Below are 18,063 nucleotides of genomic sequence, written 5' to 3'. Positions count from 1 at the left end.
ACTTGTCCTCAAGGGGATGGCGTGCCCTTCCACGTGCAAATCAAGGCAATGGTCATGGGGATTCCTTGCATCTGGTTTCCACAGTCTTCTCCTGATGGGAGGTCTACCCTCTCTTCATGCCTCAGTAGCTCATTCTAAACTCTCTTCCAGCTGCTAATCCCATCCTACCCTCACCTTTGTTCCGTAGCCTGGCAACCCACTAAGGAGCCACCAGGTGCTGCTTTTGATCCCTAATGGGGCGTGGGCTTTGGTTACCTTAGAGCCCACTCAGCTTTCCGAGAACTTTTTAAGAAGCTAAACTCTCATGAAATGTTATTAAGGAAGCTATGAAGAAGAGAGGTACCAGAAATGTACCAAGCCTCCAAAAACTTCTGCCAGCCTTCTCTAAAAATAGCCATCCCTCACCTTGCAGACTGAATAATAGAATAATATGTAAGTGTATAAAGTGTATAAAGCAGAAGCTCTTCATGTGTGGTCCCAGACTAGCAGCAACAATATCACCTGGTTAGAAGTGCAAATGCCGGGGCATCACCCCAAAAGGACAGAAGCAGAAACTCCCATCAGAATCTCTGAGGGTGGAGCCTAGCAAGCTGGTTTAACAAGCCCACCAGGTGATTCTCATGCTTGCTGAGAACGTTTGAGAACGATTGGTGGAAAGTAACTCCTTCCCTTCTTAAGTTTCAGCAAGTATTTATTAATGTCCTGATTTGTGCCAGCCCCAGGGCTAGCTAGGCAAGAGGGAAATAAACAATCACAGTAATCGTACGATAAGCAAAAGCACTTAAGGGAACATCTGAGAAGGATCTCACAGCCGTGGGGAAACAGGGAAAGTTTTCCAGGGAAGAAAAGTCTAAACAGAAATCCGAAGGATAAGTAGGAGTTGAATCAGCCTGAAGAAGAAGGCAGGATGTTCCAAGCAGAGCGAACACCATGTGCGGGAGCTCAGAGTGTGAACTCCAGCATGAGAACCATGGAGCCCTGCTGAGGGTTTTTAAACAGGGGAGTTCATAATCAGATATGATTTAGCCACACCATTCAGGCGATGCATTAGGGTTGGGGAATCAGAAGCCAGGAGGCCTGAGAGGAGACCATTGTGGCCATTTAAATAGGGAATGACAGGGACAGTTGGATGGGAGAGAAGAGGCAGATTAAGAAGCTATTGAGGAGGTGGGATCCATAGATAAGATAGGATGGTGTGGAGGATGATACCCGTTTTCCAGCTTGGGCAGCCAGAAAAATGACCATTTGGTTTCTTAAGCAAGTGAACACAGTTGGAGGAACAGAATTGGAGGGATGGGGTGAAAGAGACACCTGATCTGATTTTGAATCTGTTAGATTTGAGATGTCCGTGGGACGTCCGCACACAGATACGATTGTTGGACAGGAGGATGTTAGGGTTAAAGCCAACAAGGGGGAGCAGAGGTGGGAGGCAAGGTGGAAGAGGGTGGTGCCCCCGTGATGGGAAGGTGACTTCACAGAATCTACAAAGACAATAGGACAGAGCATCTAGAAGCTAAGGGCTGAAAAGTGACTCCTGGATTTAGTGACAAGACTCCCCTCCCACACCTGTGACAGCAGTTTCGGTGGGAGCCTGAGCCAACCCCAGGTGGGAGAGAAGCGAGTGAGAGAGGCAGGTGTCAGTTTTAAGAAGTTTGGGTGAGGGTAGAAGATGGCGAGGAGATTTGGGCTTGAGGGAAGTGTCTTTTCTGTAGAAAGGGAGATCTGCAAGGATCCATAACCAATAGCTCAGGATCCCGAAGACCTCTGGGGACGACTTGTGAAGGGAAGGCTGGGCTTTGAACAGGAGAGGGCTCTCCAGTCTTTCACAAAGGGAGGTCAGGGGGATGGGCAAGGGGCACAGGTTCATTGGTGGATGGTCAAGCAAAGCTGAGGAAGAGGTAGCTCATATTTTCTTCTTTCTCTCTCTTCTATCGCTGTCCTCAAAGAGGACGAGGCTATTTTAGGGACAGAAAGAGGAAGAGAATGTGGACGGTTGGAGATACTACTTTGGACAAAGGGGCAGACTTTAGCAACAGATTCAGTAGATGTCTCTGCACCTGGTTTTCACATAAGCACTTTATTTAATCCTCACAACAACCCCTGTGAGACAGGAAGTATGTTTGTGCACTTTACTGAGGGTCCGTAAGCTTAAATCATTTCCCTGGGGTTACCCCGCCCGTAACAAACAGGTAGAGCTGGGATGTGAACCCGTGTCTCCCGACACTGCCTCCTGCCCTTGGAGTAGGCAGGACAGATACTCTACAGACAGCATCACGAGAACTCATCAGAAGGGATCTTAAAGAGCATCTTGTTTAAAAGAGGAAGTTCTCAGTCAAAAGAAAGAAAGTTCCTACATCCCTTTTGGAACAAGGCAGGAAGTTGAACGGGGGACTCGGGGCTGATATGAGCCCCTCTTCAGCCCCGCTGTCTGCCTGAGGCACTCAGCTCCTCGGTGTCCATCCTCGGAATCATTCCGTGCGGGGCAAGCTCCAGTTACCGCCGAGTCTCCCTTGTGCTGAATTGTAGCCTCTCTGCGATGTCCTCCACCGCCCTCATGCTGCACTCTGGAGCTGCATGCAGTTGTCCCCAGTGTCTCCTCAGGGCCCAACAGAGTATGTGCTCACGACAGACAAGTCACACTTGTTGGCAGAGTAAATGGTGGAAGGAGCCCTGGACGGAACGCTGTGAGGGCTGGGTTTTACTCTAGCTCCACCGTCCACCAGGTGAAAATGTGTGAATAAGCCACAGTCTGTCTTTTGGCTCAGTTTCACCCCGAAATGTGATGTGAAACCATCCCTTTGCGCACAGGGTCTGGGGATCAGGAGTTCAATGAGGGCATAGCAGGGAAATGGCTAAGGCTGGGATCCCCTAGAACTTTTCACTCAAAGTCTGACACCTGAGCTGGGATTGCTTGCAGGCTGGCCTCAGCTGGGACTCTGAACCAGACTGCACACATGTGGTTCGGGCTTCCTCACAGCACGGCGGCTGGGTTCCTGGAGGGAGCGTCTGAAAAGCGTTTTCCTGGAGTTGTATGGCCCCTTCTCCAGTAGCCTGGGACGGTATGGGCATCACTTGCCCACCATGACTTGGAAAGCATGTCACTAAGGCCAGCCCAGATTTGAGAGGAGCGAGTAGACTCTACCTCTTGATGTAGAGGGGGCAAGGTCACATCGCAGAAAAGTGGGCAAGATAGGAGGTATTGTTGTAGACATTTTGGAAAACATAGTCTGCCAGGGATATTTCCTGAGGGCTCCGTGAGATACTTGGAGGAAGTGTACTTTGCAGGTACTTTTCTCCTAGACCTGCCTTACAAGCCTGTGGAATCAGATTACAAATACAAAGCCCGCCACATAAACCATTCCTTCGACTAGGTGCACATTATGGAGTGAATTGCATCCCTCCACAAAATTCATATGCTGAAGTCCTAACAGTACCTCAGAATGGGACTGTATCTAAAAAGGTAATTCAGTTAAGGGCGCCTGGGTGGCTCAGTTGGTTAAGCGACTGCCTTCGGCTCAGGTCATGATCCTGGAGACCCGGGATCGAGTCCCGCATCGGGCTCCCTGCTTGGCAGGGAGTCTGCTTCTCCCTCCGACCCTCCCCCCTCTCATGCTCTCTCTCTCATTCTCTCTCTCTCAAATAAATAAATAAAATCTTTAAAAAAATAAAAATAAAAAAATAAAAAGGTAATTCAGTTAAAATGAGGTCGTTAGGGTAAGCCTTAACCCAATCTGACCAGTGTCATGGTAAGAAATGGAAATTTGGAAGCATGGAGAGACACCAGGAATACACACGCAGAAGGACCACCATGCGAAGAGGCAGCAAGAGGTTGGCCACCTGCCAGCCAGGGAGTGGGGGTGCAGAAAGAATCTGCCTGGCGACACCATAATCTTGGACTTCCAGCCTCTAGTCCTGTGAGAAAACAGATTTCTGCCGTTGAAGACCCCAGCCTGAGTAAACCAATGCAGTGGTGACTAGGTCCCTTTAGCCTTGTGAATTAAGACACATTAATAGCCCTGGACCTAGTTTATAGGACAATCTTCTTTCCATACCTGTGCTCCTTGGCATTTCAGCTTCAACTGGGACATTTACTATGTGGCTTTTTTCAATTATGGCAGTTTACCTCCAATTTTCCTTCTAACTGCTTTTTTCCTCTCTTACAGGGCTTAGGATGCTTAGTGAGAAATTTGGGCTTTTCTGTATGGCTTTTACCTTTGGCTCTTCTGAGTATATTCAATTTGGAAGTGAAACAGAGTTTATCTGCTCTGTCATTCTGAAAAGTTCTTGGCTGAGAGATGAACACAACTGCAGAGTCACATAGGGATTGTGGGAAGTAACTTGGTGATTCTCATATATGAAAAGCCTTAAGAAAGTTCATATGCTTTGCCCCCAAATTACACTCCAGTAGAAATATCTTTAACATGACTGAAAATGTGAAGATTCATGTGCCAGAATGCTTATCTCTGCATTGTTTATAATAGGAAAAAATCAGAAGGAATTCAAGTGTCTAAGAGAAGGAATTATTATACATTATGGCTTATCTACTTTGTGGGATACTATGAAATCATGAAACTTATATTTTTCAAAGAACAATGACATGGGAAAATGGTCGAGATTGTGTTAAATGGGGAAAGTTATCTGTGCCATTTTTATTTTACAAAATTTGGAATACATGGGTATATATTGGAGGGATGGACAGAAAGATAGGTAAACAAACATTTAAAAAGGACTGGCAGAAAATTCACCAAAATATTACGGGTGTTCATTCTTTATAGGATCGTAGGTGTTTTTTTCATTAAATTTTTCCTTAGCTTCTAAGAAGTCTAAGATGAATACATATCATTTTAGAAGAAACAATAGGTAAATTAAAATAAGTTGTGCTTTTTTTTTTTTTTTTTTTTAATTTTATTTATTTATTTGACAGAGAGAGACAGCCAGAGAGAGAACACAAGCAGGGTAAGTGGGAGAGAGAGAAGCAGGCTTCCCGCCGAGCAGGGAGCCCGATGTGGGGCTCGATGTGGGGCTCAATCCCAGGACCCTGGGATCATGACCTGAGCCGAAGGCAGACGCTTAACGACTGAGCCACCCAGGCGCCCCAAAATAAGTTGTGCTTTTAACATGGAGGTAGGACTTAGCAGCTCTCTCCCTCCCACATGAGGAGCGAGAAGCCTTTGCACAAACTCATACTCAGTGATGTTGGGAATTTTTAGTTATGCTGCTTCTCCCTACTTTCTCTCCTTCCTTTCTCTTTTGTTTACCTTCTTTTCTCTAAAAACATACAACAGAGCCAGCCTCTTGGCCCCACTGATTTCACTCTGGGACGGGCAGTGGCACCAAAGGACATTTGGTGGGAGGACAAAGAATCACATAATTTGAGAACTAGAAGGGGCCTCAGAAACCATCCAGTCCAGCTCAGTTATTTATCCCGATGTCAGCCGGAAAAGCAAGAGATGAGCAACAGAACATCCCAGTTTGCCATAATAAGCCATTATGGGTCTCTCAACCATGAAGTTGTCTGAATCATTTTTGAAACTATTTGTATTTTCAAGTCTGTACTATTTCCATAAATCTGCAACCCACTGTGGAAAGCACAGGATCGGGGTGGGGGGGACATGGTTTAATAGCAACACATGTGAGAAAAGGCTCCAGGCTGCTCTCTCGCTGCCTATCAGTCTGTGGGAGTTAGCCGTGTGTGCCGGGGGTCCTGGGCTAAGGCAGGGTCAACATGGTTGTGCAGAGAGCAGGACGAGCTGCCCAGTGCCGGGCCAGCTTGACCATAGCTGGAGCAACGTGTTCAGTAACTGGTGGCCCAAGTTAAGAGTGACAGCCACAAGCTAGAGCCATAAATCGAGTGAAATGGTTGGCACAGCAAAGGATCTGTAGACTAAATTGGGAAACACTTGAGGTGAAGCTGGTGGCCGTTTTTACACATCCAATTCTGTGCACATGTTATTAGACTGAATTTTGGCACTGGGGGGGGTGGGCCCTATTCAGTGGTCAGTTGAAATTCAGTGAAGGGAGAACTTTCTAGCACTTGGAGCTTCCCCCCTACTGAATAAACTACTTTGAGAGGTAGTGAGTTCCCTGTCAGGTGGGGGCAAGTAAAGACCAAACAGCCAGGTTTCAGGGATATGATGCAGGAGAGAAAGCAGCAGGCAGAGGGCTGGACTCAGTAACAGTTAAGACTCCTATTAACTCCCCTCCCAAATCTGAGATTCTGTCTCTCCTATTTTATTTGGTAACCACTGTGTCTGCACTGTGCCTTACCCACAAAAAGACTTCTACGTAAACGTTTATGGCGATTTTATTCATAACAGACCCAAACTGGAAGCAACTTGAATATCCTCAGTAAGTAAACAGATAAACTGTACCATGGTCCCACAGTGAAATACTACAGATGGATGAAAGAAAAAAAAAAATGACCCAGCTACTGATAGATGCAACATCAGGGGATGGATCTCAAAAACACAATGATGAGAGAAAGGAGCCAGACACCACCATGTCCCCATGAGACTCTAGAGCAGGCAAACCAATCTACAGCAAGAGGAAGCCAACTGGTTGCCTGGGGTGGGGGATGGGGATGATTCACTCCAAAGGGGCACCTGGTAGCTTTTCTGGGGCGACAGACATACTCCGCATCGTGACAGTGAGGATAGTTAGTGGGCGTATACATTTGTCAAAGCTCATTGAACTATGCAGTCACAGAGTGTTTAATTGCATGTAAATTTCCCCCAAAGTTGATTTTATTTTTTTTTAAATGTGATGCTTTGTAACAAAAAGATATAAGGCAGCTTTCTTTTTTTGCAGAAATAAACGTTTCAAAGTGTTTCTGAAACATGGAGGGTTGCCCCCTCTCCCGTGTCCTCATGGTCCAGTATTCTGTGGCCCTGTTCACTGCCTCAACACCTTTCAAGGGTTTTGACGTGGTACTTGTGTCCTCTGAAGCTGTCCCTTTTCCACGCTGAAGACACCTGCCTCCCCACCACACTCTTCCTCCCCCCGGCCATCGTGGCTGGCTCAGGACAGTCCTCCTCTCCATGTGCCTGTCTTGAGATACAGAGTATCTCTCCATTCGTGCATCGCATAAATAGTCATTGAGCACTTACGGTATAGACACACTTCTCATTTTTGAGGAGCTCACGGTGCAAGAGGCCAGCTTTAAGCAGATCATCTTAACATGTTTCAGGGGAGGCACTTTTAACTCTGAGCAGTGATGGCGAAGCCCTGTCTGGGGAGGTCTCACAGAGAAGGAGGAGTTTAAGTTGGGATTGAAAAGGTACTAGGAACTCACAAGATCCTGGCCCTCTCTGCAGAGGGCAACGCCCATTTCAGAGGCAGGGAATTACAAAGGGAGAGCAGGGAAGGTTAAGAGGAAGGCCCAGTACCGGGGTGGAGGGCGTGGGGAGAGAACACTGGAGGATGAAGCATTTCATAAAGCAGCAGGATGATGAACTGTCTTTAATGACCCAGTAGGATCCACTACTCCGTTCTCGTCTTGGCTGACATGTTCCAGAAATAGCGCACAGTGCCTCTTCGGCCCTCTCCTTGGGTCACGGCTGACAGCTCCGAGTTCTTTTTCCCTCGATGCGTGACCAGAGTCGGCCCCAGCGAGGCTTGCCTGCTACTTCCCTGCCCGCGCACTCAGCCCTGAAGACCTCCTTCTGTTTGTCTCCATTGACCTGGCGTCTCAACGCCCGGGAAGGTCCAAGGTCACGTGCTGATTTGCTGGCTTCACCGGGCACGTCTCCTGACACATCATTTGCAAAAACATTGCAAGGGACCGTTTCCAGGGCTCCTCGCCGGGGTCCCCACGGTTGACACTGTTCGGGCCACAGCTGCCCATTCATCTCTGCTCTTCTTCCCTCTGCCCCGAAGTCATTGTCTCATCCCTTAAGGAGCCCCGCCCTGCCCACTCCATCCTGTGCCAACTGAAGGTTTAAAAATAGATTTTGGTGCAGAGTCTCATCCAGGGCTCTCTGAAAACCTAAAATACTATTTCCATGTGTTTATTTTTGTATGTGTTGACTCCCTAACAGAGCTCCCTTTCCTGTACCAAAATAATGATGCTTTTCTCCCAGAATCTCTCCTTTCCTTTGGTATTGGATGATCACACTACTTACTGTGATTCACCATTTTGCCCAGAGCAGAAGTGACATTCCCTTGACCATTCTCAGGGTCTTGCTAGAAGATCCCTCCTTGACATTTTTATGCTGGACATCCTGAAGGCCCAGCCCATCCTTGACATGAAAATGGTCAGAGAGATTTAGGCAAGCCGTTTGCAAAGTCCTCTTTTTTTTTTTTTTAAAGTAGGCTCTACCCCCAATGTGGGGCTTGAACTCATGACCCTGAGATCAAGAGCTACATGCTGTACCAACTGAGCCAGCCGGGCGCCCCGCAAGCTCTTTTATTAACGGAGGAAACTTTGTTCAACAAATTCTTTTTTTTTTTTTTAGATTTTACTTATTTATTTGACAAGAGAGACAGCGAGAGAGGGAACACAAGCAGGGGGAGTGGGAGAGGGAGAAGCAGGCTTCCCGCGGAGCAGGGAGCCCGATGCGGGGCTCGATCCCAGGACCCTGAGACCATGACCTGAGCCCAAGGCGGCCGCTTAACGACTGAGCCACCCAGGCGCCCCTGTTCAACAAATTCTTAAGAGGAGATTCATCCATTCAACAAATAATAATTTTAATGCCTTCTTTGTGCCATGTACTTTTCTGGGTCCTTGAAATATATCAGGGAACTAAACAAAGTTCCTTACCCTGTGTGATACACAGTAGGGTGGGGAGGGAAGGAGGGGAGAGACAAGACAATAAGCACAATAAATAAATTATACTGCATATTCAAGGATAATAAGTGTGACAGGAAAAAGAAAAGGCAGAACAGAGAAGACAGTGTATCCCCATGGAGAAGGTGACATTTCAGCAAAGACCTGAGGGAGGGAGGGAGGGAGAGAGGGAGGGAGAGAGGGAGGGAAGGAGGGAGGGAGGGGTTGAACGTGGGGATTATCTAGGGAAAAGTGTTGCAGGCAGCTGGAAAGGCTCTAAAGGGGAGCCTGCCTGCCGGGTTCCTGAGTAGCAAAGAGGCCAGTGTGGTGGAGGTGAGGTCAGCAGGTGTAGGAGGAGGGCCTTTAAGGCCATGATAGGAACTTTAGCTTTGGGGAGTCATAGCAGTGGCACTGGGAGTGCCACGATCTGAATTATGTCTAAAAGGTCCATTATGGGGACGCCTGGGTGGCTCAATCGATTAAGCATCTGCCTTCAGCTCAGGTCATGATCCCAGGGTTCTAGGAGGGAGTCCCATGTGGGGCTCTCTGCTCAGCGGGGAGCCCGCTTCTCCCTCTGCTGCTCCACCTGCTTGTGCTCGCTCTCTCTCTCTGTCAAATAAATAAATAAAATCTTAAAAAAAAAAAAAAAAAGTCCATTATGTAAACCAGATAATAGGGAAGCCACTCTGTTTAAGGGGAAGAGAAAGAAGAGACCTCTCAATGGGGTGATCCCAAGTCCCAGGGGATCTGCAAAGCCCTCATTGGTTTCATCCCTAATGTCACTGTTTTTAAACATAGGTTTTATTATAATTTAGGTACAGCAAGGCCAACAGATCAGGCGATGACTGCCATTGAATAGATAGTTTGTTACTCACAGTTCCAAGAGGAGGAGTACTCCCCACCACACTGGTCACTCCGGGGAGCATCAGGATCTGCCAGGAGGTAGTGAGAGGAAGGAGAAATGTGGGCAAAGGCCTTCTCTATTGTTTTCTCAAGAAGGAATGGTCAAGGCAAGGGCATCAGGCTTAGTATGGCTAGTCTGAATAATTTCAATGTGCTCGGGGCATAATGGCTGTCCTTGGCTGTCCTGTGCCTGGCACCACGGAGGAGAGGATTAGGGAGTGGGCTCTGGGCTGATCGGTTTGCACATGAAAGGGACACTGGAGGTGAGTTGTTTACTGTCTCTGGGAATGGGTTCACCTTGGGAGGGCAGCTCCTCAGGGCCAGCAAGTCCCCAAGATAGCAAAGCATCAGAAACACAGAATAAAAAGGTATGACAAATACACAGTGGTCCTTATTAGTATCACTAAAGGAGCTTTAGAAACAGAGTGACCCCAGGCCAGTTGAGTCTATGTGGAGGGAAACTGATGAGCCCTCTGCGCCGCTGGAACCACACACCCAGTCCTCAGAGCAAAAGCAGGGGATGAAGTTCCCAGCTGCAGGATCTGGGCCAGGAATCTTTCCCTCCGGGAGCCTGGGTTTCCTCTTCTAGGAAAAGAGGAGCATGTTTCATGTAGATGAGAATCTACAACTAAAATGTTCTGTGATTATGAGAAGCTCTATAAACATTGCTCTTCGTATTATTTTGCAAAGTTCTTATCCTGAGAGCTTTCGAGATCATTTCAAAGTGGGACTCTGGAGGGATGTTTTCCTCTTTCTTCCCGTGACAGTTATTTCTCTCTGCCTCTTCTGATTAGGACATGTGTCCTTGGTCATCCCTCCCTAAGATACCGGGGGTTCCCTAAGACCAACCGTCTTTTATCCTTGGTGCCCAGTGCTGCTGTGGGAACCCTGGCTCCCAGTAAAGTTTGTTGAATGAAAGCAAGAGGCCTTGACCACTCGTAGGTCATTAAGTAAAGGTTGTAGTGAATCCTCCCTCCTTTCTGGTGCCTTAAGCCCAGGAAATCCCCTGCAAACACTTCTATTGCACAGTAATGACATTGAAGCTATAAAGGGCCAGGGAGGCCTTCACGAGTTGTCAACCTTCTGCTGTCCGAGGGGGATTGGCTTGTTGCTTCTGAAGGATTACAGCGATAGGGATGTTTCTTTTATCTGACAGATGTTTGTTGAATTCCCATGACATACGGACACAGTTGGAGGGCCAGAGACTAGGACACAGTCCCTGTCCTCAAGGAACTTACAGTTTAACGTAGAAGACACACAATGAATTCTAATATGAATGACTTCCGTTAGCACAGCTCAACCAAGATTGGTTCCATTATGGGAGTTTACAAAGGTCCACTATTTGTTTCAATAGATTTTCCAAACTTAAAATGGGAGGAAGCCAGCAAATGATATTGATGAGGCTGCTGGGATAGAGGCCAAGAGGAAAGACTCATAGCCTTCTTAAAAAAAAATAAATGGGATAGGGGGGCCTAGGTGGCTCAGTTAGTTAAGCGTCTGACTCTTGATTTCAGCTCAGGTCATGGTGTCAGGGTCGTGATCTCAGGGTTCTAGGATCAAGCCCCGTGTCGGGCTCTGCGCTGAGGACAGAGTCTGCTTGGGATTCTTTCTCTCGCTCTGTCCTTCCCACTCCTGTGCACTGTATACCGTGTACTCGCTCTCTCTCTCTCAAATAAATAAATCTTTAAAAAAATAAAATAAAATAAATGGAATAGACAGAATCTGACCCATCGAATGAGACATTAGGTAGGCTAAGACAGACAAGCAAAGCCAGATTGTATATCCCAATGCCAGGAGCCTAAATAGTGAGATGGCTCATATGGATCCTTGGCAGCAAATGCAGATCTTAACATAGCTGGCGTCTCAGAAAACTGGTGGCAGGGGAACAATTGATGAGATGGGCTTTTCGGCCAAAACCCATGCCAGAAGGAGGGGGAGGGGGGATGGAGGGAGCAAAGCCGTCTGGAAAGGGAGGACACGCAGCAGCGGGGCACCTACCCTTCCCCGACGAAGGATGCGCCAGGGAATCCCAGCGCATGGAAATTCCATCCCACGTAACAAAACCACTTTGCCGCACTCACCACCCACCCCGCCATGCCCTGGCTGGGGACAACAGCGTCTGGCTTTAGCAAGGGGCCAAATTCAGTCCAGTATTGATGGAAACCTTTCATTGCTGTGCACCGGTAGGCCCAATGCGTTATTGAACAGAAAGTAAAGGTCAAGTGGCTTTGAAGGTCAGCGTCTTTTTTTTTTTTTAATTTCAAACTGACAGAAAAGTTGGAAGAATGGTACAATGAACACACATGTACTTTTCCGCTAGATTTACCAGGATTAACGGTGTGCTATTCCCTCTCTCTTTCCTCCAATTTCCCTCTGCCTTCTCTCTCTCCTCTCTGAATGTCCCTGTCACCTCTGATTCCTTCATCAGGCCTCTCCTCAAAATAAGGACATTCTCCTGTTTATTTTTGTTTGCATGGAGTCTCTCCCTTAATCCTCACCGCACAGAGTGGAGCGTATGGGAGGTACCGCTGTCCGCATTGCACTGACTGACTCTGATCCCGACCTCACACCCAGGAGAACTAACATGACCTCAGGTGTCCCATACACCTCCCCACCTGATCCCTGACTGGGTTTGGCGGCCATTTCGTTTTGTTTGCTCTTACCTGCGCCGGGTCGCAGTCAGCGCTAGCCTGCGGTGTGTTCCCGCCCTGTCCCTTCCGACGCCCCACCCGGAGCGTGCCCTGCCTCCTTTTGCTCGCTTGCTTTTCGTGACATTAAATGTTCTGCAAGAGTCCAGGTCAGTTGTCCTTTCCAATGCCTCACTTTGCACATCTGCTGGGTGTTTCCTCCTGCTTATGTTCAGGTTCAGCACTTGGACAAGAACGAGGCTGATCGGGCCTTCTGGGTGCCACACATCAGGACACATTGAGTCAAGTGGGCCCGTTACTGGTGACGCGAACTTTGACCAATTGGTTAAGGGGCTGCAATGATTGAGTCCTTATAGAGGGTGATAGGCTGACTGACTCTCTCCTGCTACAGGTGGGTTAGGACCCTGGCCTTGACTGATGGACAATGCCTGGAGCAGGAAGTCATGGAGGAAAGGCACCAGAAAATAGACAAAATAATAATAATAATAGCAATCAATGACTGAGCACTTACTGTCTATGAGGCAAACGGCTGATGTTGTCCATGGGGTGTGTCATTTAATCCTCATAACTACCCTGTGGTAGGTGCAATGGTCCATGTTTAACTGAGGAGGCTCAGAGGGGGATAGTGATGTGCCCAGAGTCACACAACGAGTTAGGCAGAATCAGGGTGGAGCCAAGGCATCTGGCTGCAAATCCACATTTTAGCTATCAGGATAGACCACTTCCTAGCCGCAGAACAGATTCATTGTCTGCTGGAGGGTGGGAGAAGTACATACCCAAGAATTAGCTTGCCTGCTTACCTGCTCCCTCTAGAAGGACAATATGCTCAAAAGCAGGCTCTAGGAAAACATGAAGGGAGCATGAAAAAGAATAAGTCTATAAAACCCAGAGCACTGTCTTTTTTTTTTTTTTAAGATTTTATTTATTTATTTGAGAGAGAAAGAGAGCACAAACCGGAGGAGGCAGAGGGAGAAGCAGGGAGCCCGATACGGGGCTCGATCCCAGGACCCTGGGATCATAACCTGGGCGGAAGGCAGACGCTTAACGACTGAGCCACCCAGGTGCCCCCCCCCCCCCCAGAGCACTGTCTTAACACAACTTACTGGATGAAAAGTGGCACATTACAGAAAAACATACAGAGTCATCATTTTACCCCTGCAGGTCTAAATTTCATAAATGGACGAGTAACACCCTTTAGCAGAGGCGGATCCAGGTTTTTATGGAATTTGAAGCTTATTCAATCTGGAGGGTTCTCATTAAGAAGACAAAAAAAAAGAGTATTAATAAAATCAAGAATAAAGGTGAAGGGGCGCCTGGGTGGCTCAGTTGGTTAAGCATCTGCCTTCGGCCCCAGTCGCAATCTCAGGGTCCTGGGATTAAGCACCCTGTCCGGCTCTTTGCTCAGCCAGGAGCCTGCTTCTCCCTCTCCTGCTCCCCCTGCTTGTGTGCTCTCTCTTTCTGTCAAATAAATAAATGAAATCTTTAAAAAAAAAAAAAAAACAAAAAGAATGAAGGTGAGTATTTCTTTAGAATGAGTAAAAACTCACCCCAAATTAACACATTTGAAAAAATTGACAAATACCACACATACCACAAAATTCAAGCCTTGGCGAGAAGCCCACACAAGAGTCTTGAAGCTCAAGCTCCGTTAGTGTCCCAGAAAGTCTGCCCAGGCTCTGGAGTCATTCTTGGTTTCTCCCCACAAAGTCTGGGGACCTATAGCCTTGGAACAGCTCCCGGTCTGCCCTGTCTTGCCAGCCCAGCGTCCCTGCACATCACTGTCATTTCCCACCTCGACTGTTAGAATGGTCTCCCCTTTACCAGTCTGTTCTCCACACAGCTTCCGGAACATTCCTTCTTAAAGGTCTGTGAGGTCGCGCACTCTCTGCTCTCAACCCTACAGTCACTCCCAAAGCACTTAGCCCTGCCCTAATTCGAGAGCCACTAGCTCATGTGGCCATTGAACACTTGCAATGTGGCTCCTGAACTAAGGAAATCCATACTAATTTGATTTAATTTAAATTTAAAAACTGATGCCAAATTCAATTATTAGAAAACTTCTAAGTATGTTTGGACAACCTGGGTATGTAAATCTACCTTTTCCACTGTAAACTTATAAAATCTAAATGCCAATCAAGTATATCTGATAAAAATTTGGCACCTGAGTTAGTTATGCTATAATGTAAGATATATACCAGACTTCAAAAAAAAAAAATAGTATGAAAAAAACCAATGACAAACATCTCATTAATTTTTTATATTGATTGCATGTTAATGTGTTAATATTCTGTATTTATTGGTTAAATAACATATTATTAAAATAATTCCACCTGTTTCTTTTTACTTTTTAAAATGTGCCTATAGGAAATTTTAAATTATATATGTGGTTCATGTAATATTTCTCAGTGATGACTTGGAGTAAAATCCAATCAGTGTCCTTCCTACATGACCTGGTTCCAGTTTCTCTCTGACTTATCTCCTAAGACTTTCTTCATGACTACCAGGTACAGTTGTCCAGGTTGTGGCCTGCACAATGATGGCTGGTGGTAATCAGTCTACCTAGAAGGCATACCTTTTTCTAATTAACACAAAGGTACTGTCTGGGCTAATAGGTGCCCAGACTTGCCCCTCACTTTCATGCTATCCAGTTGGCCTTGCTTTCTTACATTATGCCAATCTCATTCCTGCTTCAGGGTCCTTGGACTTGCCCTGGAATGTCATTCCCATTGGCTTACTCCCTGAGTTGATTAAAGTTACTGGCTTAATGTCAGCTCTGCAGAAAGGCCTTCTATGACCATGTAGGAAGACCTTGTCTAAAATGGCACCCAACCCCCTAGCTTCTCTTTGAGTTGATCTACTTGTTCTTCATAGGACTTACTGTCACCTGAAATTATATTGTGCATTTACTCACTTGTTTGTTTGTTTCTCCCACGGGAATGTAAGTTCATGAGGGTGGGAGCTTTGTCTTATTCACTAGTGTATTCTCAGCACTAAGAAGAGAGATGGGCACATAGTAGGCTTGTTGATGGAATGAATAGATTCCTATCTCAAAAGGTGGCTGACAGCACTTGATGAGGTACAAAAGTGCTCTGTAAGTAGTTTGGATCACTGAAAGGAAAAAAAAAAAAAGAAGAAGAGCTTGTCCAAATAGCAGTAGAGAATTCTCTGAACAGAGCCAGACACAATTTGATCCCCCAGATTTTGTTGTATAGTTTGCAGGAGACTCTCAAAGCAATCCCATGAAAAGAGGCCTTTTAATGATATTAAAGAGGAAAGACCTCTAGAGACTCGGTAGGAAACTCATTTGGGGAGCTAGATTAATCTGGACACATTGGTTGTAATTAACAGGACCCCAACACATTAGCTCAAGGGAAAAAGGACTCGTCCCATAACTGGAAAGGTATGGTGCCGTTCTAGCTCTGGAGACCGCAGAAACTGGTCTCTCGGGGCACCAAACTCCTATTCGTGCCCTAGTTCCGGATTCCTCCCCGCCCCTTGACTCTTGTTCTCTGTACTTATTGCCAGTTCTCTCACCCGCTTTGAGATTTTTTTTCCACTGGAGAAGTGAGGAAGGGCCTTAGCAGATCTGGATTGTCTGTATGAGGAGAAATGCCTCCTCCACAGGCTCTCTTAGAAAAATTTCAGGAAAGGATTCTGGTTGACCTATCACTGGACCAATCACTGTGGCTGAGGGGCTGGTGTCCTGTGATCGGTGACCCCAGCACAAGCACCAGGATGGAGCGTGGAGGGAGCGGTTCCCTAGGGGGAGAGAAAGTGGTAGTGGTCCAGCAAGCTCCCCAGATGGGCAGTGGTGGAAACAGGGCATCAGCGCAGGTCAGTCTGGCTCTGAAGCTGATACTTCAGTCACTAAGCAACACAACTCCCTGATCACAGACAAGGTCAGCATCCTGCCAGGAGAGCATAAGCCACCAACCCAGTGGCTCACTCCACTTTTGAAAAGGATGGTATGACTAATAGATGTTCTCTACAGGGGAAAGGATGAAAAGAAATCAGTTAAGGGATTGAATGGACTTCTAGCCTCGGTCTACAGAGGCTGTTCGAATGGCTTCTACAGCAGACAGGTACTAGATCAAACCATGGTCAATACGAGGATGTTCTAAGCCAGATTGGAAAGGAGTGAGGGCAGATAAATCACTGCACGCAGATGGCATCCACCTGAGAGAGCGGCAGGAGCTCAAGGATGAAATTGGGATGGTCGGTTGGCAGGAGTGTGGGACCTGTCACTGCAAACGGCTGCTGGGCTGGAGAGGATGTTGGCTCACAGATGTGACCCTGTCCGTAAGAACGTCCCGGCAGGGCCTGGGGAATTACATCACAGATGAGTCAGCTCTCAGCCTCCATTTGCACCAAGCTGCTGGTAACTGGGAGAAAGAAGAGAAGCCCGTGGACTTAAAGGTTACCCACAGGGCAAGGAACGAATGGGGTGTGCCAGCAAGAGCAGTTACACCGGTGTCTCCCGGAGCAATCACACCTGATGGCTGCACTGGAGTCCTCCGGGGCCCTAGGCCCGAGAGGGTGGGTCAGCATGTGCACAAAGAGAAATGGATGGCTCTCATCCCTGTGGGTAATGCACAGCAAGCAGCCCATATATCTGGGAGACAGGAGGTTTTCTCGGCCATGCTGTCCTGCCTCCAACCCCAGTTCTGCCACCAACTTAGACTAGGGAAACTTGGACTGTTTGCAAAACTTGCCTGAGCCTGTAAAATGAGGATGATCACTCCTCACCTCCAAGGCAGTGTTGAGGATTAAAACTGATAAGGAAAGCACCTGGCAGGTAGCAAGCAGGTAGCTAATAAATGGTGACCAGTATTATGCACCACACCTGGAACCGAAGAACTTTCCAGCTGAGTTCCACAGTACCCTAGGGCCCCTTTGGAGGGTCTTTGAGGAGGTCAGGAAATAAGACTCCAGGCCCCCTCATCTGTTTTCCCCAAACAGCTCTGCTTGTATTTATTTTCTACATAAGATTCCTTTTGAGAAAAGGTGTGATATGGTGGAGTTCTCCGTCCCCTCCTGTCCCGTCCCATCCTCATCGCTTATGGGGTTGCCAAACATAATTAATGATAGTTCCATATAATGCTAATGCCAGTTCATTTGCTTCTAGATTTACTGCCTCAAAAACTCTAAGGCGTCTGCACCTTCAGTGCAGTGGCTGAGAGCATGAGTTTTGGAGGCAGACTGGGTCTAAATCCTAGCTCTGCCTTTACTGGCTATGTCACCTTAAGCAAGTTATTTAATGGCTCTGGGCCCCAGTTTCTTCATCTGTAAAATGAGATTGATTATGATAATAATACTTGGCTCATCAAGATGTCCTGAGGTTTGAATGAGTTAATACATGCAAACTGCTAGGGTGGTGCCTTGGTGCTATTAACTGCTGCTATCACCACTATAACCACCTTCACCATCATCACTATCACCATCACCATCATCTTCATTGTCATCTTCATCATCATCATCACTACCATCACCACCACCATCACTATCATCACCACCATCACCATCACCACCATCACCACCATCACCATCACCACCATCACCACCATCACCACCACCATCATCACCACCATCACCACCATCACCATCACCACCATCACCACCATCACCACCATCACCACCATCACCACCACCATCATCACCACCATCACCATCACCATCACCACCATCACCATCATCACCACCACCATCACCACCATCACTATCATCACCACCATCACCATCACCACCATC

The sequence above is a fragment of the Halichoerus grypus genome, chromosome 6, assembly GCF_964656455.1.
Source record: "Halichoerus grypus chromosome 6, mHalGry1.hap1.1, whole genome shotgun sequence".
Lineage (NCBI taxonomy): Eukaryota > Metazoa > Chordata > Mammalia > Carnivora > Phocidae > Halichoerus > Halichoerus grypus.
This window is presented reverse-complemented; position numbering follows the sequence as displayed.